The sequence below is a fragment of the Notamacropus eugenii genome, chromosome 3 (genome assembly GCF_028372415.1).
Source record: "Notamacropus eugenii isolate mMacEug1 chromosome 3, mMacEug1.pri_v2, whole genome shotgun sequence".
NCBI lineage: Eukaryota > Metazoa > Chordata > Mammalia > Diprotodontia > Macropodidae > Notamacropus > Notamacropus eugenii.
In genome coordinates, this window is record NC_092874.1 from 96656022 (window position 1) to 96665936 (window position 9915).

Here is a 9915-nt window from a genome sequence, read left to right on the forward strand (position 1 = left end):
GCATTTCCTCTTTTCTCCACTGTCACTCCCATCATATTCATCCTTGAAGAACCAGCTAAAAACACATGACTTCTCCCCACACCTTCACTACTTCCTATTCTTCTCCACTCTGATGATGCCTATTCCACAGAGTCAATGTGCTGCAGACTACAGCCATTCATTACACCTTTTGACATGCTCACAATCCCTCTTTCTTGTAACTGCTAAGCAAAACAAACAAAGTATGTTCTCACCAAACTAACTGGCACAGTACCCTGCTGTGAGACAATCAACTTGGAGACTATTCCCAGAGGGTGTTCCACTCCCAGATGGATTTTATTTTGACTAGGTAAAAGAGTGCATTTTTCCCTTCATTTCTTACCTAGCCTTAATCACTGAAAGGGCATTGCCTCAGTCAAACTGAGACCTGTTAAAGACCTTGGTTTAAAAAGGCCCAGGGCTCCCACTCTATCCAGGCCCATCTCCAGTCATCCTGATCTATATGTTGACACTGGATTCAAATAGTTCTAGAAGAGAAAGTGAGGCTAGTCATTTTGCATAGCCCTCCCTCATTTAAATCCATTTCACTTGAATGTCATGACATCACTTCTCCCATGTCATGGTCTTCCTTGAGGATGAAGGATAAACAATAACATGCCTCAACAATATTCCAGATTACATGTCAAATATTATAGGACTTTCAGATATCTCTCAGTGGCTAATCCTTATCTGCATCCAAAGCTGCATTTGCCTGGGCTCATCTCGTTCCTAAATAATGTGCCTTGGAACACTCAACTACATCCTGATCCATAGGTTAAAATAACAAGGTAGTGCTTTGGGGAAGGTAGCTCAACTTTACATTTTTTTAAAAATCATCCGGATGGGATAACCTTGAAAGGAATGCCATTGGCATTACAAAACTTCTTAAATTTGGGAATGAAGAGTACATGAACCAAGCTTGTTCAAAGATCAGAAGGATTATCCATGCTTTAGGGTTAGGAAAATAATGCACAGGTGGTATTGCCTTCCTGATTCCTTCCCATTTTCTGATTTTCTGAGTGGTCCACAAGAGCAGGTTTTCAGCAGAAATCCTAGAAGCATTCCCTCCAAGAGTATTTTCTTTTTTTTCTTTCTTTTTTTTTCATTCAACATGTAAATTTATTTTAAATCAGTCTGGTCATGATTACAGATTGATTTAGCATTCTCTTCACCCAAAACATGAAATTGAAATTCAGTATTCAGCAGTCTGCCTATGCAACAAACAACTATTAAGTAGAAGGTCTGATGGGAAAGAAAACACTTGAATTGGCATTAGGAACAAAAGCAAAATCTGAAAAGGTCACTCCATATCTTACAGCTTTAAAAAATTAGAAAGTCTTCATGACTCAAAAGAATATCAAACCTTTAAATGGAAAGAGAAATGAGTTTAGAAAGGCAAAGCTCTATAGTAAGAGCTATTTTGTAAACTAGTTCTTTGCATGGTTTCTTACTAATCAAAGCAGTACCCAGAATGAGTGCAAGTTCTTCAAACCAAGCTAGCTTTATTAAGCTGCTACATTTAACGCTGATAACTTATGTGGCAAAGCCAACATTTTTAGGCAAAAGTATAAAAGAGGTTTTAGAAATACCAAGTACCCACGGTTTCTGCTAGTTTTTACTCCCTTCTCCGGTGTAAACATGGAATTGAATCACATTTTCTTATCAAGTCTTCTAGCATTTATATGAAATCCTAACACACGTGGACCCCAAAACCCAGATTTTTCCAAAATGTTTGTTTCCAACAATGACAATAAAACCACAGTTTAGTCCGGTGAATCATCCTAACCTTTCCCTTAAAAAAAACTTTGAAGCTAGACATTTCAAACAATTAAGGCACTTGATGAAGTTAGGCATACAAATGTGAAGATAAAATAAACTTTTCTGAACCAGCAAGTAACAGAGAAAACAGTAAAACTCCGTTTTAGGAATCTTTAAGGTAATTCAGTTGATGGGAGCAAGGGTTTTCAGTTGCTTTACTACCCTCACCTAAAAATAAATCAATGCAATGCCATCTGCTGCTGCAGGTAGTGCTAGAAAGAAGCCAACAAGGACCAAATGACAAGGATAAACATGAATAAGGGGAAAAAGCCTTTTAAGCCTCTTGCATCTAAATCCAATTGGGTATCAATGGAGAAAAGGGGCTCTAAGGGAAACTTTAATAAAAAAAAAACCAGTAATGTGTTCTGGGATTGGAAAAATTAGTACTTAATGAAAGATGTATTCCAAAGCATATGTATTCCCTTGTAGATACAGCAATGTTTTGGGAATCACCATGATACAATCCTCAGATCTATAGAATCTGCTCTAATAAGAAAAAAACTCTCATTTTCTGAAATTTCACTGGTCATATCTGCTCTTAAAACTCTGCTTGTCTCTTTTTGATAAGGAATGAACTTGGGAAGATTCTCAAACTAGCATTTGTTTCCTCCTTGGTTTATGAAGCAAATTAAAAATTTCTAGGAAAGCTTACAAGGCACAAGAGCAACATACAAAGAACTTTTAGAAAATAACTGTAAAGAAAGATGGGTCTAATATTTGCCCTAAAATTATTCTGTTCCCTTAAAAATAAAATGTCACAAAAATATTTTACCAGATGCACACAAAGATATTGAAGCCTTTAACTTATGAAGTTTCAACTTCCTAGAACATTCCTTAATTTCAAAATGAAGTAGCTGAGATTTGAAATTGCATAATGGTATGTTGCCGAGTTTCTACCAAATTTGGGTGCACGTTACTGCTCATCAGAAAGCTAAGCCCATGTTATCCTTTCTTAATGAAAATGATAAATCACATAAACATTTACAGTTGCAGTCCACCTTAATTGGAGGCACCTTGTCCTTAATTCAAGGCACTGTTCCTTGTTTTCCCAAAAATGAGGTGCTTTTAAAGAATGGACAAAAACCTGCTACGTATTTATCATTTGGACCCTTTGCATTCAAAATGGAATGTAATTTCCGGTATTGCATGTTATGTCTGAGGTTGAAAAAAATACAGTTTTGTCAAGCACTAAATTCCACTTCAAGGATCTACAGAAAGTCATGTTTTCTCGCAAATTAACTCCACTTTTGGATCAATAGTCAACAATTCACCAACTGATCATTTGGCACATTCTTCTCTCAATTTAACCTATGAACTCACATTCTGAGTGACAATGGGAATAAGTCAGCTTTTAGACTTTAAAATGACTAAATTTTAACTGCTGGCAGGTATGAAATTGTTGGCACAGGACAGTGAGTCCATCAAATATAGATAGATATAGATAGACAGACAGATAGACAGACAGACAGACAGACAGACAGATAGATAGATAGATAGATAGATAGATAGATAAATAGACAGACAGACAGACAGACAGACAGACAGACAGACAGATAGATAGATAGATAGATAGATAGATAGATAGATAGATAGATAGATAGATAGATATTTAGGTAGGTAGGTAGGTTGGTTAGTTGGTAGGTAGAATATATACACATACACACACATATATATAAGGCATGTCATGGTAAGAGGGAGAAAATCCCACAGCAGCTGCCACTTAAAATAAAAGACAGCTAGCCACAAGGATTCATGCAAAACATTTTAGGTATTCCTGTTGAATATAAGTGATTGAACTGCTTCTTTTTCAAGGAAGATGTTCCAAAATACCCTCTATGCATCTTTGGAGATTTAAACGTTTTGAAACACTGTCTATCATAGAGGACATCTCAAAAGGTAATATTTTCATTTCAATAAACTACACAAATAAACTGCTAGTCCATGTTATAATGTTTGTTAAACACTAGGGCTTTTAAAGTAGATCTCTGCTTCTGGGATATGAGGGGCTCTGTCCCACAGTTCTTGTACCTTGAACTTGAGGCTTTGTGTGTTGTGGCCTCTGGTTCTTTCAGCTAAAAGTTAAAGTGCTGCAGCTTATCTGGAGCTCACTTGGCTGGAGAAAACAGGGGCCAGGTGAAGTCTTTTTGTGTTTTCCAGATTTAACCTGGATATAGCTTGCTAAATGTGGGGAAGGAGTGGTCTGGCCACAGCAGGTCTTCTCTGCTGAGCTAGAGCATACGCAAGCTCAGAAGTTGGTGATCCCAACTCCCCTAGTGTCTTCCCTATTCTCTTGGGGTGCTGAGGCACACCTGGGATCCTGGTGTTGGTGGTTTTGGGGCTCTACCTGCCTGGGGCTCAGACTCTCCTCCTGGTTTGCTGATGTGGGGCTGTCTAGGACAGCTCTGGTCCTGCACTGGTCCCCTTTGGCCACATCAAGAGGGACCCTCCTTAGCAATTTCCCTAGCCTCACATGCTAAGAGACTGTTTGCCCCTTCTGCTCAACCCACTGTTCCAGGATTTTTCTGGGGAAATATTTTATGGTTCTTTCAAGGTCAGCAACAACAGGGGGAGAGAGCACTTACCAATCACCCTGCCATTGTGGATCCTGGAAGTTCAAGTAGGTGACTTACAGACATTGAATGTGTGGGCTGATAGCCTCAGGAGCAGCCACTGCAAATACCTGGGGCTCTGTGGCTCTCACTCACTTGGCTCCACTGGGTTCTCATCTTGGGCTAACATGCCCGAGGTTCTGCAGTTCAACTGTTGCCTCAGAGCACCCAGGGCTTCCAGCTTGGACACTGCAGGGACATGCTGGTACAGCCTGTGCACTGTGTGCTGTGTACTCCTCCAGTCCTGCACAGCAGATCCTTCCCCTCAGCCTTCCTGGGCTGCCCTGGGCAGTGAATCTGGCACACTCTGTCTCCTACTGGATTCTGCCCCTCCAAAATCTGCTCAGATTCTCTTTTTAGAGGTACCTGAAAAGGAGTATCTCTAAAACCTAAGGTGAGTATTTACTCTCATTTCACCATCTTGGCTGCTCCCCTATTCAGAATTCTTTAAAGAAAGTCAGTGGAAGATGGGGGAGTGATTGGTAACTACTATCTCCCTCTCCTTCTTCACTTTGACCAGCCCAGAGATTATCTCCCAGGAAAAAACCCTGGAACAGTGAGTGCAGCAGAAGGCGTAAACAGACTCTTAGACTGGGAGACTAGAAAGATTACTAAGGAGGGTTCCTCTTGCTGTGGCCAAAGGCAACCAGTGCAGGATCACAGATGTTTCAGACAGCCCCACCTCAACAAAGCAGTAGAAGATCTTGAACCCCAGGAGCTGAAGCCAGCAACCGCCAACACCAGGACCCCAGGTGTGCCTCAGCACCCCAGTGGAATCAGGAAGACACTAGCACAGAAAACTGAGCTTTCCTATGCTCTACCTGGGCAGAAGAGACTCCCACATCCAGACCACCTCTCCCCCACACTTAAAGAGCTAGCTCCAGGGTAACTTCGGGGAAACACAAAAAGACCTAACCAATCTCTGCTTTCAAACACCAGCCAACTTACCACCAGGTAAGCTGAAGCATTTAATTTCTAGCTGAAAGAACCAGAGGCCACAACACACAAACCCTCAAGTTTTACACACAAGAACTGTGGAACAGAGCTTCCTATGCCACAGACACAGAGATCTGCCTTAAACCCAAGAAAAGGGTTGTTATCATGAGTACAAAGGAAAGCAGAAAAGAAAAGACCATAGAATCTTTCTGTGGGGACAAGGAGCAAAACACAAATACCAAAGAGGTAAGCATTGAGACTGTACTCCCATCTGAAACTTCAGAAGGGAAGATGAACTGGTAGGAAGCACAAAGAGCCTTCTTGGAATAGCTTTGGAAGAATTTAAAAACCCAAATCAGGGAAATAGAAGAAAAACTGGCCAATGATTTTAAAATTATGAAAAAGAATTCACTGAAGAGAACAGCTCCTTAAAAAAAGAAAATTGGACAAATGGAAAAGGAAGTATAAAACCTAACTGGTGAAAATAACTCCTTAGAAAGGAAAAATTGGACAGATGGAAAAAGACATACAAAAGTTAACTGAAGAAAACAATTTGACAAAATATAGAATCTGGAAAGTAGAAGTTAAGGAATCTATGAGACATCAAGAATCAGTCAAACAAAATCTAAAAAATGAAAAGAGAGAATAAAATGTAAAATATCTAATTGGAAAAACAACTGACCTGTAAAGTAGATCCAGGAAAGAAAATCTAAGGATTATTGGTCTACCAGAAAGGCATAATGAAAAAAAAGAGCCTGGACAATATCATCCAAGAAATCATCAAGGAAAATTGCCCAGAAATCCTAGACTCAGAGGGCAAAATAGTCATCGAAAGAATCCACTATTCACTTCCTGAAAGGGACCCCAAACTAAAAACACCAAGGAATATTGTTGTCAAATTCCCGAATTATCAAGTGAAGGAGAAAATACTGCAGATGGTCAGAAAGAAAAGTTCAAATATTGAGGAGCTACAGTAAGGATCACACAGGACCTTGCAGCTTCTATATTTAAAGACCAAAGAAATTGGAATATGATATTCCGTAAGGTAAAGGAGCAGGGACTACAACCAAGGATTAATTACCCAGCAAAGTTGAGCATAATATTTCAGGCAAGGAGATGGGCATTCAATGAAATAAGGCATTTCCAGACCTTCCTGATGAAAAAGCCAGAACTCAATAGAAAATATGATCTTCAAACAGAAGTCTAAAGAGAGGCATAAAAAGGTAAATAGAGGGTAAAAAACTTGTTACACAATATAGAAAAACTGTTTACATCCCCATAAGGGAAGATGACACTTGGTAACCTTGAGAATTATATATTTATTATGAAATGTAAAAAGGATATACATAGATAGAGGAAGTGGATATAAATAAAATGATGTGATGATAACAGATGTGATTTAAGGGTATGAAGGGATTGTAATGGGAGATGTGAAAAGGAGGAGGCACAATAAAAATAAATTCCATCACAAGAAGAGGAAGAAAATATATTAGAGTAGAGGGGAAAAGGGGAAGGAAATGAGTAGTTTTTGAGAGGTATTCTCATCTGATTGGATTCAAGGAGGATAAAACAAACTCAATTAAGCATAGAAATACAACTAGTTCCATAACCAATAGGAGTGGAAGGGGAAAAGAAAGGAGAGAAGAGGCTAAAAGGGAATGAAGAAGTAGAAAGGGAAAAGAGGATTAAAAGGGAAAGGAGATGAAAGAAGGGAGGGAAGACTGAAGGAGGCAGTGGTCAAAAATTAAAACTGTTGGGGAGGGGAAGGGACAAGGGAGAACTAAAAGCATAAACAATGGGAAAGGGGATGGAGGGAAAGTCACAAATAGTAATCATAACTGTGAATGTGAATGGGATGAACTCTCCCATAAATGGAGATGAATTGCAGAATGGAGTAAAAACCATAATCCAACAATATATTGTTTGCAAGAAATACATTTCAAAAGGGGAGATACACAAAAATAAAAGGATGGAGCAGACTTTATTGTGCTTCAGCTGATATAAAGAAAACAGGGCTAGCAATCCTAATCTCAGACAAAGCAAAAGCAGAATAGATATAATCAAAAAAGATAAGGAAGGAAACCATATCTTGCAAAATGGCACCATAAACAACAAAGGAATTTCATTACTAAAGGTATATGCACCAAGTGGTACAGCATCCAAATTCTTAGAGGAGAAGTTAGGGTAGTTACAGGAAGAAACTGACAGCAAAACTATACTAGTGGGGGACCTCAACCTCCCCCTCTGTGAACTTGAAAAACCAAAAGGTGTCAGCAAAGTGGTTTGTGTCCAGGTTAATTGCACTTCCATAACATCCATTGCAATAAGAATCACTGATCTCTGTTGAGAACAAGAACGCCAGGGAGGGGCCCAGGTGATCAACGTCCTGTCTGAAACACCCTTCCTATTCTCTCTGTTCTGACCCTCTCTGCCTGCCTGTCTCTTTCTCTTTGCATTTCCCTATCCCTAAAGCTTAAATTTTTGGTTAAATCATGAGGATATAGGAAACATTTTGCTGTGGAGACAATATCTTCCAGACTCCTGGGAATTTCAAGGCAGATGTAACTTGAGGAGGAAACAGTTTCAGAGAGGGCAGTTTGGCAACTCAGTGAGTGACCTCTGAGCCCCTGAAGGGGACATAAGTCCCTGCTGGATTCTGCATCAGACAGGAGAGTTTTTAGCCTTACATGTAACACATGAACTCAAAATACTCCTGAATATTTTATTGCAGAAAACAAGGGCTAACCAGGAACAATATGCTGAGGTAAAAAGGCCTGAGACTGAGAACCAACAGGACAGACCTGAACCCAGTCCCCACGAGACCCTGCTTGCCAGAATCATTCCTGTAAATATAAATTATATCTAACAAATATGTGCATCACTCAGATTTCCAGAACTGAAAGGTGTCCACTCCTGATGAGGTTTCCTTCACATTGGACATCACAACTGCTAGCATAAACTAGAGGAGATTTTGGAAAGCAATATTCTGAAAGGGAAAAGATAGAGTCTTAGCATCAAGAAGAATTTGCCCCGCACACTGGGCAGACATGGATTTTTAATGCAATACAGAACTTTCAAGCATTTCTGATGAAAAGGCTGGAGCTGTCTAAAAACTTTGCAGTGAAAAAGCAGGAATCATGAGAAACCTGAAAAGATGACTTTCTTTAACAAGTGGCTACATGGTGTTGGAGTACTACTATTCTAATGGTTGTGTGTGTGAGAGAGACAATGGGGTGAGAACAAATGTCTCCTCAGAACTTTAATGTTCTCAAGCGGTACTGAGAGAGTTAAATAAGAGAAAAAGAGACCCTAGAAGGGGACTGGTTCTATGCAATGGATTTGAAGAGGGGAAAAAGAAGATAAAAGAAAAGGAACACTGCTCCACAGCCTGGGACTGGTATCCATCTCAGCTCGCTGGAGCCGCTGCCCCGTGAGCCCCCTCCATTATCTCCCCCCCCCCCCCGGGCCCTCTCCTCTCCCTTATATAGTTCCTGCATCTTTCGGGACATTTGGACTAATTTTTCAGGGTGAGGAGAGGACAGGCCCCGGGGAGGGAGAGGCCTGCTATTGAGGAAGAGCTGCCGCGAGGAGCTCAAGATGATAGAGGCACTGGTAACAAGTGAAGCTCAGAAACTGCTGCACCAGCTGAATATTCTGTTGGAACAGGAGTCCAGATGTCAGCCAAAGGTCTGTGGCTTGAGACTAATTGAATCTGCTCATGATAATGGCCTTCGGATGACAGCAAGACTGAGGGACTTCGAAGTGAAAGACCTTCTTAGCCTAACTCAGTTCTTTGGCTTTGACACAGAGACTTTTTCTCTAGCTGTGAATTTACTGGACAGATTTCTATCCAAAATGAAGGTACAGCCCAAACATCTTGGATGTGTGGAATTAAGTTGCTTCTATCTGGCTGAGAAATAGACAGAGGAAGACAGAAATGTCCCATTAGCCACTGATTTGATACGAATAAGTCAATACAAATTCACAGTTTCTAACCTGATGAGAATGGAAAAGATGGTGTTAGAGAAGGTGTGTTGGAACTGCCTTTCAGTTTCTACAGCTCTATTATTCACTTATTCATGAAAACTTATCATTTGAAAGGAGAAAGAACTTGAGTTTTGAAAGACTGGAAGCTCAGTTTAAGGCATGCCACTGTAGGATTATGTTTTCTAAAGCACAGCCTTCTGTACTGGCATTGTCTATACTTGCCCTGGAGACTCAAGCACAGAAATTTATAGAATTGACAGAAGGAGTAGAATGTCTTCAGAAGCATTCCAAGATAAATTGCAGAGATCTGACCTTCTGGCAGGAACTTGTAGCAAAGTGCCTAAATGAATACTCATCAAACAAGTGTTCTAAACCAAATGTTCAGAAGCTGAAGTGGATTGTGTCTGGGTGTACGGCACGTCAGTTGAAGCATAGCTATTAAAAAATCACTCATCTTCCAACAATCCCTGAAACTGGGTCTTAATAGGATTGTTATGGTGAAGAAATTCAAGTATTTTGAAGACTTATTTCACATCAGAATTGTGAA

General features: G+C 40.1%; 1 pseudogene; it reads left to right on the forward strand.

Annotated features, from left to right (window-relative positions):
* Positions 1–8931: 8931 nt before the first annotated feature.
* LOC140533037 (cyclin-G1 pseudogene) lies at positions 8932–9915 on the forward strand (annotated as a pseudogene).